This window comes from Haliotis rufescens, unplaced genomic scaffold, assembly GCF_023055435.1.
Source record: "Haliotis rufescens isolate VD_foot unplaced genomic scaffold, xgHalRufe1.0.p SCAF_148, whole genome shotgun sequence".
NCBI lineage: Eukaryota > Metazoa > Mollusca > Gastropoda > Lepetellida > Haliotidae > Haliotis > Haliotis rufescens.
In genome coordinates this window covers 79722-93325 of record NW_025963833.1, presented here as the reverse complement: position 1 = coordinate 93325, position 13604 = coordinate 79722, and the positions used below count along the sequence as shown (strand labels likewise).

At 36.0% G+C, this 13604-nt stretch overlaps 1 protein-coding gene across 3 annotated transcripts in view; it reads right to left on the bottom strand.

Annotated features, from left to right (window-relative positions):
- The window catches only part of LOC124110541 (polycomb group protein Psc-like), a 43703-nt gene extending 37189 nt beyond the window's left edge, over positions 1–6514 (bottom strand). For 2 of the 3 annotated variants that reach the window (XM_046469921.2, XM_048395805.1), the window contains exon 1: positions 6420–6514. The gene's annotated coding sequence lies outside the window, so the exon portion shown is untranslated. Of the gene's footprint in view, positions 1–6415 lie in introns of all 3 variants that reach the window. The other variant, XM_046469922.2, reaches the window with a different exon arrangement.
- Between the last annotated feature and the right edge of the window lie 7090 nt (positions 6515–13604).

Genomic DNA, 13604 nt, shown 5'->3' with positions numbered 1-13604 from the left:
ATGCTGATCAGAAATAGTGTGTTGTTTCCCCTTATCCCGAATCAAACGTGACGATGGCTCGTTATTATGTTTCCCTTTTCCTTTTACAAAATTATAAGGTAAGTAGGGTTATTTTTGACAGAGACAAAACAAAGGGGGTTGTTTGTTTGTATTTTTATATGTTATTTTATTTATTTATTTATTTATTTTTATTTATTATTATTGTTATTATTTATTTATTTATTTTTTGTGGGGTTGGTAAGCCGACCAATTTTATTTGAATTATGTTTTATACCCGAGACAAAATTATTTTTATCCAGATTGTGGGGATTTAATCCAAATATAACGTCATCAACTGATATTAGGTTGAACAACAAACCCATTTGACTCTTCAATGCTCTAAATATCTGCTCCTGATGACAATAGCTAATTAATAATATAATAAAATATTAATTTAAAAAACTTAGGTTGCCTAGTCGACAAATGAGCCTCATCTCACTCTGTAGTCTTGTCAGATCCTTTGATCGTGGGTTCGAATCCGAGATTCGCCGTGATCCTAAACTTGGTTTGTCAGCACCATACCGTGCTGATGGCTGTCACTAAAGTGGTGCACGTCTTAGACCTGCATCACTAAGGGCTAACCAAATATTAGTAACAGTTGACGACACGGATACTTCAGATAAGTATGCCGGCAGTAAAGAATCAATCTGGCCAGAAGTTCTCCAAGAGGAAAAACACCAGATACCAAGCAAAGAAGTTGCGCAAATTGGTAGCATAATTTATATATGAGTTTTGCTTTGCTATGATTGTAATTTTTAAGAATGTAGCATTATAAACATCAAGAGAATATACCAGTTAATACAAACTTTAAAATCAAAGACAGAATAATAATACACATTGTCCACCTTTAATCACAATCACAGAATTAGTATAAGGAACAGTCTCAATCAGAACGTTAATATTTATTTAAACACTATTGAATACGACTCAGAGAAAGATGTGTTTTTCATGATACTGTACATATTCTCAAAAAATTAAAGTAATTTATAAAAACAAACACAATCATGGCTTGTCGTTATTTATTATGTCTATATGTGCAATCCGCAGAGACAAATTACAAAAACGGTATATTAACATAATGATCCCGCAATATTGTCGCATGCGACTATCGGATATATCTGAACTGGCCATAATAAACCGGACACATGTAATCAGTGCACTATGTAAAGAGGAACCGGATGTATGTATTTACGCCGAGTTTAGCCCTGTAGCAATAACTACGACGGGATATCACGAATAGGTGTTGGGAGTCGAACTCGGGAGTCGAACTCGGAACTCTACATGCCTGCAAACAAAAAGGACTGTTCACTATGAAACGAACTAGTAGAATTTGGCCTTTCCCATTTTCTTGCAAATTAAATGAGCATCGAATATGAGGAACCATGTCGTGTTAATTCAGGAATGAGATACATTTTAAAATAAAAAAGTACATGAGTGCATGAGCGAGTTTGAGTTTTAGCCGCTTTTAGTTATATTGCACGATTATAGCAGCGGTAGACACTAGACATAGTTTCATTCATTCAATTCATTCGATTCATTAAATCAAATTAAATTAAATTAAATTAAATCAAACGAAGAAGAAAGTACATGTACATATGGTTCAACACAATAAGTTAATAAGTTACGGGACGCAATCAGCCTTAATTTTGATGATCTTAATTTTAATTCATATCCATGTATTTAATACACGTTTCATCTACATATATGGAAACTATAATTAGTGACAGACACAGATGGCATATCGTTTGATACAATTATTCCCATCGTCAATTAATATACATAACTCATAATTGCATCTACACACATAGAGGCCCGTGAAGATCCGGGGTAGAATAGGTCTTCAGCAACCCATGCATGGCGTAAAAGGCGACTATGCTTGTCGTAAGGGACGACTAACGGGATCGGGTGGTCAGGCTCGCTGACTTGGTTGCTGCATGTCATCGTATCCCAATTGCGTGGATCGATGCTCATGTTGTCAATCACTGGATTGTCTGGTACAGACTCGATTATTTACAGACCGCCGTCATATAGCTTGAATATTGCTGAGTGCGGCGTTAAACAACAAACAAACTACACGCATGGAAACTTTACGCCGGTCATGATAAAATCACACCTATCAGTGAGACGACTAAAATACTATTGAAAGTCTATCTCTCCGTCGAAGGGGCAGCTGAAGAAAGTCATCACCTAGGGTGATGCAAGGGATGGTTGCTTAAATGCTGCCCTCCATTAAAGTTGTTCTGATGGAGTACGAGATGTTTTATCATGCTACGTATAATTCAGATTAACCAAGAGGTTATGTCCAGTTTGGGCAGTGGGGGAAGGTGAGTGAGAATGCGTTAATGCTGTTTTCAGGATCGCTTAAGCAACACAAGGAATGGGCTTTACAACGTGAACCGATGTGGGGATCGAACCCGGTCTGCGGCGTGTCGAGCTGACGCTCTAACCACTTAGCTAACCCACCACCCCTGTGTAACGAGAAATGAAATACCGAGTGTAACCTACATGCATGTAACTTGTTATTCGGGTTTCTTTTCAACCTGTATATTTTCTCCTTACCCGCTCTACCGCTTGTGACCAGATGGCTGCAATATTGCCGATGTCACGTAAAACATTAACTCACTCACTCTTGATATACGTACCATGGGGATTCCGGATAGGATTACAGGTCCCCAGCAACCATGCTTGTCGTACGTGCCGACTATGCTTGTCGTAAGAGGCGACTAAACGGATCGATGGTCTGGATCAGTGATTTGGTTGATTCCATGTCATAGTATCCCAATTGTGTGGATCGATACATATATCAATCACTGGATTGTCTGGTCGAATAATTACAGACAGGCCTTTTAACTGGAATATTACAGTGTGTGGGGTTAAACAAGAAACAAACAACACATATGCACGGCCATCGTACACAGGACACTGTGTTGGCCGAAAAGCGTTTGCTCCAGGCTTCCCTCCCCCGCAATACAACCCAATGTTGGTCGTTTTATTCAAGCTGACTGTTGTCCATGCATGTATTCACAAGATCTCTGTAAACTGTCGCGAGAACTCTGTGCCTGATGTTTTCACACTTGATCATTCGTACACGTTATTTACCGACCGCTTACCTTCATTCGTGCGGAAGTTTGATCGTAAAGCAAAACAAAATTAATCTGAAGGTGAATTTAGATACGTTATGGGGACAAGATACTCGCCGTCCTTAGCTAACGCGGTATTTGCGTTAAAAACGTATACATGTTTAGTTAGCAGCGACAAAAACATGTTTTTACTTTATGTTACTTCGCTCTAACAGTTACAAGATTTCGTGATATCCCCCGACGCGGGTGATATTGCTCTCGCCTATACGGCTTTGTGAAGAAGAAAAAAGAGACCGACTTGACCTTCGACAAAATACTTTTAGCTTTGACTGTATCGCAATAGCGCATCTAAATGCAGTTAAAAGATTACAGATTCGTTTGGATAATTAAGCTTAGCTACTTAAACACAGTATGTCTAACATTGCATAAAAAGCTTTTATAATATGGGGTGCAAACACTTTCCATGCTTTGGAACGAAAAAAAAGGGGGAAAATATTTCTAAAGTTACTCTAATATAGAACTAATATTCCGCCTAATAATAACGATTACCATCTAATATATGTAACAATATTCAAGTATTGCAACCACATCAAACAGAAGATTTAATAATTTCATTCCATAATATAAAAATATCTGTGTTCTGAGGGAGAAATACAATGTAATTCATGCTGCTTTCATCAACATTTTTTTAAATAAATTCGTCCCTGCTGTCTAAACGTTCCTAATGGAAAATACTGATAGAATGTTACAAAACCGCTCAGTTAGCCATATACATGCGAGGCTTGTCGGAAAGCGAACTAGTCCTTTAATTATTTTTTTCCTTAAGAGGAAGCTGATAAAATCTAATTTTCTGCAGCCAGCAGATCCAAAGTGGCCAAACAATTTAACTACCCCTTTTGAAAGTCTTACTAGACGTGGCCAGGCGTAATTTTCTAAATCTATCATAATATGAAGGAGGCAATCAGTATATGTATCGGTGATAGATAAGATTACATCAGCTCGTTCAGTCAGGTATGGCATGGTTTCATCATCTTGTTCATGGAATGCACATTATTTTGGATAGATGTACCTGCTTGATGTGAACACCTTTGGCTAGACAATACTGTCCAGATGTAAATAGTTACTCTTTCTAGACGTTATAACCTGTGGCTAGATATATGGTGTGAATACTTGGCTAGAAACCTCTTTCTTAATGTGAGTATCTTTTGACAAGAAATTATATTAGTCGCGAATGCTTTTGGCTAGAAAACCCTTTCCTGGTGTCAGTTCGTTGGCTAGATCATAGTTTTATGGTGTGAATAATTTCGACTAAAAAAACCTTTCTTGGCGTCAATTATTTTGGCTAGATCAGAACTGCTTGGTGTGATTAATTGTGGCTGGATCTTGGTTTGAATTGGTGTGAGGTGGCTAGATCCGAATTTCTGAGTGGGAATAATGTTCACAAGATAACACTTCTATTACTTGTGTCTAGATAGTTTACAGGTGTGAATACTTTCTGTCAGGCAACTCTCTGTGTTCTGAAAACTTTATGTGTAATTAATACTTCATTCAAGATAAACACTTTCTTCATATGAATATGTTTGTTTCTCACTTCTATTCTTCGTATGGATGTGGTTGACGAGATTTTTTTACCGCTTTTTTATGCAATATGATGTACAGTTCTTGTTTATAATTAAACGATTAACAAGTACCACGACTTTGGAACTGTATTAGACAATTCAAATAGTACTTGAAGATCTTGTCACATCATCATCCCCTTGTATGTCAGAACACATGAAGCATAAACGTGGATTTTTATATAAAAGACAACAATAATTGAAGCATCTAAACGAATTTTCCAATGCGTAAATATTGCTGAAAAATAAATATACTGTGAATCACGTTTACCGTTTTAAAATAAATAAATATACAAATATACGGGTTGAATGATACAGGTATCATTGTCATTTTTGCTGTCAAAAGAAATAATTCCATGTCAAGAAATACACTTTTTGCAAACCAATTGAACTCGCGCTCTCCATGGGGATCCCTTCGCTTAATTTAATCTACAAAAAGAATTGAAACTAGTTTTAATACTACACTTTTATTTCTTTAGAATGTGACCATAATTCTTGTTAATCTGTTTACTTTTGTGTGTTTTTATCTGATATTGGTTTCATACTAAACCCATAACGAAATATAAGTATATCAACTGCGTGGTATGAAATTGAGGTACAATTAGTTTTTCTAGAAGCATGTAGGTTAATAGAGTAAATTATTAACCAAACAACATGAATGCTTAATCAATACTTAGTTACATAGCACAACTCATATTCGCCAAAGAAATCAGCTCTGTTCAAATACCCAACTTGAATAGTTATTTCATTTGCGCACGCCTCGCGTGATATTAATTCAGCTGTTCCTTGACAGGGACGAAGACTATCGGCCATCGTTGGTGTCTGAGTAAGAACATTCCGAATTTAATTTTTAAAATGTCAACTCTAATCCTGTGCGAAATATGACAAGATCAATTGTAAGTGTGTTTGTGTTTCGTTCCTTTGTATTGTTTTTATTCTCATTCGCTCAACTGCCCTCTGCGTATTTTACAATAGTGTTTTATTCGACCCCTTCTAGGGAAATACTTAACATGCTTCAAAGGCCGGCCGGTGCAAATTCGCTGGAGCTATGTCTTTGGCAATGCGACCTGTTGGCTCGCGATAACAAATGCGCGACAGGCCAAAGAGAAAACACCTTTGATCGGGAAGCATGAAATTTGACAGAAAACGTTAATTTTATGATATGGCCATTAAGCGCCTATTAAATAAATTTGGCAAGAGACATGTTTGAATATCGAATGAGTAAACAAGGCGTTTGAATTCGTGGTTAAGATTAACTAAATAACTCACAGTGTTGAATAGCAATTGTTTTAAACAAGTTCGTCAATAGTGTATAGTGATGTATATTTTGATACGTAAAATATGAAACGAACGACGCACTGTAAAGTAACACGATTCGGATATTTGCTGTTTTGAAGGCTCAAATTGCACAAATGGACTATTTTTTTCACCGGGAGTCGAGGCTATATTAACAATAGAGAGGGACCACACAGTATGTGTACGCTGTAACCCTCGGATTAACATGTCTGCAGTAAAATTTGAACAGCAAGCCCACTGTAGGGAAATCGTGACGCCATCTTGGATTGAGCAACGAGAGAACGCAGACGACACACATGCTGCATGGCCGGTGACAGCTTTGAGGAAACGAGATCTCGGGTCGGATATGAACGACTTCAGTCCGGAAAGGCTGCGAAGGCTCACCTACCTGTTAGTGTGACCCACGGGTAGAGCTAGGGATTCAGCACTCACCACCAGTCGCTTTCATTCGGGGGAGCTCGGTCGTGAGAGATCACGTGATAGTGCTTGTAACACATCGCTTTACCAAGGTAGAGAGAGGGGATATCACAGAAATTCGCGCGCAATTTTTTTATGTCGTTCGTGTTATGCTTATTGTGTGGCATAAATTGCTTGAGTAGTAAGCCTCGATCTGATATCGTTTAAATATTAATGAAGTTTATTGTTTTGGAACCCATATGAGGTAATGATTGACATAGTTTTCGAGGTTGTGTTTGCACATTCCGATAGCTTTCATTAGGCTGTTAAACACGCTGGTAAATTAATGCAGAGGGGTTGAACTATTTAAAGGCGTACTTCCGCTTGGGAAATCATGACTGAATATTCTACTTGCAAGTACCTGAACGTCTCTAAATATTTCAGATGAAATTAATACAGTTAAAATATATTTTCGAATGCTGTCAGACGGTTAAATTGGTCTTCTCGTGGTTTACGGTTAAATAAATCCCAGAGGTCAAATATTTGATAGATAATATCAAAGCTGTTGATCTAATCCGCTTGTTTTTATCTATTTGTAAATAAAATGTATAACAGTCTTCTACAAGACTCTACGAACTGTTTATGTTGTTAAAAAAATTCATAGGATCGCAAATTTCGATTTTCACATTGGTTTCAATTTATTTTATTCAAAATGAAATATATGAACATGAAAAATAATTTTCTTGTTTAATATGGCTACCTACAAACCGATCACCTAAATAGAAACTATTTGACATAAAACAATTTAAATAAAATATATTTTCATCTTTTTAACTTTTCTTGTTAATTACGAAAATAGCGTTAAATATTTGTTTATACAATGGTATAGCTTAATTATTATTAGTTAGCTGAAATGAGGATCCCATTTTTATTACATCGTAAGCATCTCAAGCATAGATTTATCAAAGGATAGACGAAAAGAAATGTTTACAATAATTCACAAGGGTATAGCATTCATTAACATCAATCTACTTAGTCTAACGGTGCTCTGAGCGGCGTTCCGTGTATTTATTCCTTTTTTATCTTTAAATATTTAAATATTTAACGATTTTTCTTGAAATCAATACGCCTATCCTGCGAAATCATTCGACAATGTGTTTTAAAATTAGTTTTTCAAAACATAAAAATGATCAGCTGTGTGAACATCTGATGTTATCACGTTCATTATCGAAAATGTTATTATTGTTATTTCATGATCATAACCGTTGACACAATTAAATGTCATCACAGGTAGGGAAAATAAATAGGAAGGATCGATTACTTGATAACCACCTTTGGGACTGAATGAGTATGGTTTTACGCCGCTGTTAGAAATACTTCAGCAATGTCACGGCGGGGGACACGAGAAATTGGTTTCACTTCTTATGACTGTGGGACATTTGAACCCGAGTCTTCGGAGTGACAAGCGAACGCTTTAACCACTAGGCTACCCCACCGCCCCTATCTAGCATTATTCCCGACATGGGTACAATGTGTGAAGCCCATTTCTGGTGTCCCCCGCCGTGTTATTGCTGGAATATTGCTAAAAGCGGCGTAAAACCATACTCACTCACTCACACACCTATCTAGCATTGGCCAATGCTACAGAACACTTCCACTCTTGTATGTCATTATGTTTCCCTTCTTCGGTAGACATCGCTTGGTTTTAATATAGGAAAATAACATTACTTTGATTCTAAAAGACATTTAATAAACTGAAGACAAACAGACAAAGAAAAAAACAGATGCTTATAGAGATAATCAGGCGAAACAGAAAAAAAGGATAAATTCGCAAATAGAGAATGGGCAATTTCAGACATATATATATGATATATATAAATATGATATATGTTTCAACGTCAGTGGAGTATACATTTGTGGTTAAACAGTGATGAGGGTAGATTTGGGGTCACAAGAGAAATAAAGGATATATTTGTGGATAATCAGTGATGAGTGAGTGAGTGAGTATGGTTTTACGCCGCTTGTAGCAATATTCCAGCGATATCACAGCAGGGACACCAGAAATGGGCTTCACAAAGTGTACCCATATGGGATTCGAACCCGGGTCTTCAGCGTGAGGACGCTATGACCACTAGGCTACCCCTGTTATAGGGGTAGATTGTGGACCCACAGATCTGAAGGATAAAACGATGGTCAAAGAATAATAAAGGTTACAAAAAGAACAGGGAAAATGGATAAATTGATGGTTGAATAGAAGTGAGGGTACATTTGTGGTGAAAACTGACATGAAGTAGCAATATGTGTTTGAACAGTTGTCAAGGATAAATTGGTGTTTGAACAGATGTCAAGGATAAATTGGTGGTTAAGCAGGTTTTAAAGGATAATTTGATATTTAAACAGAAATGAAGGTTTAAGATGTTTGTGAAACAGAAATGAGGGTAAAATTGATGATTAAACATACATCAAGGATGTATTAATGGTTAAACAACTGTCCATTATATGTGATAAACAAAGAACGGTCAATTCATATGATAAACAAAGAACTGTTAATTATATATGATAAACAAAGAACGGTCAATTCATGTGATAAACAAAGAACTGTTAATTATATATGATAAACAAAGAACTGTCAATTCATGTGATAAACAAAGAACGGTCAATTCATATGATAAACAAAGAACTGTTAATTATATATGATAAACAAAGAACGGTCAATTCATGTGATAAACAAAGAACTGTTAATTATATATGATAAACAAAGAACGGTCAATTCATATGATAAACAAAGAACTGTTAATTATATATGATAAACAAAGAACGGTCAATTCATGTGATAAACAAAGAACTGTTAATTATATATGATAAACAAAGAACGGTCAATTCATGTGATAAACAAAGAACTGTTAATTATATATGATAAACAAAGAACGGTCAATTCATGTGATAAACAAAGAACTGTTAATTATATATGATAAACAAAGAACGGTCAATTCATGTGATAAACAAAGAACTGTTAATTATATATGATAAACAAAGAACGGTCAATTCATATGATAAACAAAGAACTGTTAATTATATATGATAAACAAAGAACGGTCAATTCATATGATAAACAAAGAACTGTTAATTATATATGATAAACAAAGAACGGTCAATTCATGTGATAAACAAAGAACTGTTAATTATATATGATAAACAAAGAACGGTCAATTCATGTGATAAACAAAGAACTGTTAATTATATATGATAAACAAAGAACGGTCAATTCATATGATAAACAAAGAAAGGTCAATTCATGTGATAAACCAGGAAAGGTCAATTCATATGATAAACAAAGAAAGGTCAATTCATGTGATAAACAAAGAACGGTCAATTCATGTGATAAACAAAGAACAATCAATTCATGTGATAAACCAGGATCGGTCAATTCATGTGATAAACAAAGAACAATCAATTCATATGATAAACAAAGAACAATCAATTCATATCATTATGAAAAGAACGATTAATTTATATTGTAGACAATTGTAGGTCATATAATAGAATATAGATACAGGTAAATGTATACCGTACTCGCCCAAATAGACGTATACATGTTGCCATAGTTAAAGTCTATTTTAGCAGAGAAACATACATATATAACGAATGGCAAATACTATGAAATTTCCAGAAAAGTTGACATACAGGGTGAAAGCATTTTTTTTTTCAAACAAAGCTGAATTTAACAAATATTCTTAAGTCTTGGCAAATCGCATATGAGCTTTAAAAAGCTCACATAAACAATAATTGAATTAACGTGGTGCTACTTTCGGTTACATACAGACCTTTAACCTTATTATTTCATAAACATACCATGAGTACTTTCAAAACATTATACCATTGACCATATTTTGTTTGCTTGTCGAGAGGCTCTTGAAGACTACTTCGGGCTGTGGGGAATTCACGAAGTCCGTATTTCCTTCCCAACATCCACACCGATATAGCCCACACTCGTGGTATTTACGGCGCGTTAACTACGGACAATACACGTATGTGACATCTCGTAGTGAGTGGGTGTGATTTACAGCGCAATATTCAGCAATAGTCCAGCTATATCATGGCGTGGTGTATGGGGGTGGAGGCGCGGGGTATGGGGGTGGAGGCGCGGGGTATGAGATGAGAGAGATGGGGGGGGGGGGGGGGGGGGGGGAGAGGGGAGCTTGGGATAGACAGAAAATGGGAGGGAGTGAGAGGGGGAGCGAGGGAAAGCGCGACAGGAGCGAGGGTTTGAGAGAGAGTAAGGGGGAGAAGGGGCGGGGTGTGTGTATGTGTGTGTGTGTGTGTGGGGGTGGGGGGTGGGGGGGGGGGGGGGGTTACACCTTCGTTACAAGATGGTGTCCCTGTACGAACCTGCATTATTTATCTATATAGTTCTTGGGTTTTGTTCATCATTACTTTTCGTCACGTTTTATAATCTGTGAAATTGTAAACCACATTTTAGTCGTGGAAAGATGGATGCTGTATTCATCTATGTCTTTGAGTTTACTGGATCACTCAATATTTTGAGTTTTAAAAGATATTCAACGGGGACATAGAGACGGAATATTTATTGCATTGTAAAAGGCGTCATATACTCAGAAAATAAGTCTCATAATGTCAGTAGAGTTCCATGTTATCTCCATGGCGATGAGTGATTTTTTCCACCCTTCCCCTCAAGTGAACAAAGGTGTAACTTCTGATAACTACACGATTTTCATTGACATACACATTGGATATCAAATATATTTATCCAAAATATGAAGTTTTAAGTTAATTATCGATTTTCTGTAAATTGTATCTACGTGCGTATTTTATTCTTCAAATATACATGAATATAAATGTATAAATGTGCGTGCTTGCGCGAGTGTGTGTGCGTGCGTGCGTGCATGCTTGCGCGAGTGTGTGTGTGTGTGCGTGCGTGCGTGTGTTTGTCATCGGATATTAACTTGATTTACAAATCTGGTCCAGGGGCGGTCGGGTAGCCTAGTGGTTAAAGCGTTAGCTCGTCACGCCAAAGACCCGGGTTCGATTCCAGACATGGGTACAATGTGTCAAGCCCATTTCTGGTGTCCCCCGCAGTGATATTGCTGGAATAGTGCTAAAAGCGGCGTAAAACCATACTCACTCACTCACTACAAATCTGGTCCAAATTTACATTAGATAAATTTAATTATCAGAAGTCCAATTCAAAGTTTAGAACACTGAATGTTTATCAAAGTATAAATAAACAAAATATCCAACTCTTCCCATCGGAATATAGAAGGTAGAACCCATAGTTTCACACTGAGACCACGGTAGAGCCGTAGTTTACTGTTATATCTGCATGTATGCGCTGTCTACGATGAATAGTTATGTAAACAGAACACGAAAAAACTGATCACAAAGGACAGGTAAATAAAAGCCATTTCCATAATCATAAGAAATCTCATAATATCTCAACTCTCAAATTAAACATTTTCATAATCATAAGAAATCAAGGCGAAAGGCCGACTATATTATACATGTGTCTACGGATCACTGCAAGAAAGTGATGATACCTTGTTTTGGTGAAAAGATGAGCGTAACCTGCCCCACTGATGGCAACGTCACAAACACACGCAAAGGCAAACAAATGCTTTGAATTTCTAAACATTTTTTGTGAACTAAATACAATGACATACAGATGATCATGCTACGTTCAAACTTGTGACACAAGAAACGCTACAGAGTCCACAGCATCATTCAATATTAGAACAAATACAATAGTTGAATTATTTCTATTGTTTTTGTTAAACAGTTTACTATTTCGTTAATATTTTTAAATGTTTTATGGATATTGTTTGCTGAAGGAAAGAAAACCTTTTTGTTAAGGTTTTCGCGGTATATAATTGACTTAAGACTCTTCCACAATTTATGGTGTAAGTTAAATATTAATACATAATCGCATTTCAGTTTATGCTTATTTCTTTCTATGTAAATAATCATGATAAACATATTAAGTATGTTTTAACGTTATATGCAACCTTGTATATCCAAACTGAATTTGTAGCAATTTGTTCACATCAAATTGTGCATGACCATGTCTGATTAAGGTTATAATCGTCAACACATGGGGGACGACGCTTTAGACAAATTATACAAATAATAGCAAATTTCGTTTAAACCTCGAGTGATTTTTAATAAATGTTTTGAAAAAAGTTACGTGTACACACAACTGCCAATTCTATAAGTCCGTATTGAGGTAAACTTAGTTATTATCAGCAAAGTTTTCAATATATTCCTCCGTTATTTAGACTAACATCTTGTCTCTGAAATGAACATATTTTACAGATAAAAACAATTGTTTATAGTTATGAAATATACTAAAAAGGCTCCAAGAGACTCTCTCCATTTTCAGATATTGCTAGACTGGCCAAATAATATAGATCTGCATGGGCTGTATTCGATGTATTTGTTTCAGGGACTGTATGACAGACGTCTCTGAAATCTGTGTAATGCGTTTTGTGGAATGACGTGTCACTTGAGTTTTATAATTCTCGCTTTTTAAGTAACCCGCACATGATAATCAAACGAAAAATTGCTTATAAAAATATATTCTTCTTTTGAAACTCTACCATGCACACAACAAATCAACTTAAAATAAATTACATTGGGGTAGATCCAACAGAGTCCGTTACATCAAAACTCGGAGACCTGAACGGCATACGTTTACTCGTCACCTGAACGTGAGTCCGAGAAGTGTTTCGTGGACAAAGGGAGGTAACTCGTCCCACTAACGTCGATCTCGCGAATTCGCAATTGGATGTTCTAAATATTTTTCACACAATCATCCTAACAACTGCAACTAATTCCTATCACATTACTGCTTCTATTTATTTAACGAATTGTATCAAATAATACACAAACAGTATGATGATTTAGTTGGAAGACATTTTCGGTCAAATGTATAACGAGTAAGCGTCAAATGTGTAAAATTTACAAAACGCCTCAATATTATTTTACAAATTTACTAAAAATACCGTCCATTTAATTCATTATGATAACGAATTCCAAACATGTTTATGTTTAATTTCATCACCCAGTGACCAGAAATGATAGGGGTAAACAAAAACGAAAGTCAATGTACATATATTTTTTATTTAATTTTGTGATTTCTAATCCTAGCATAATTAGTCTATTG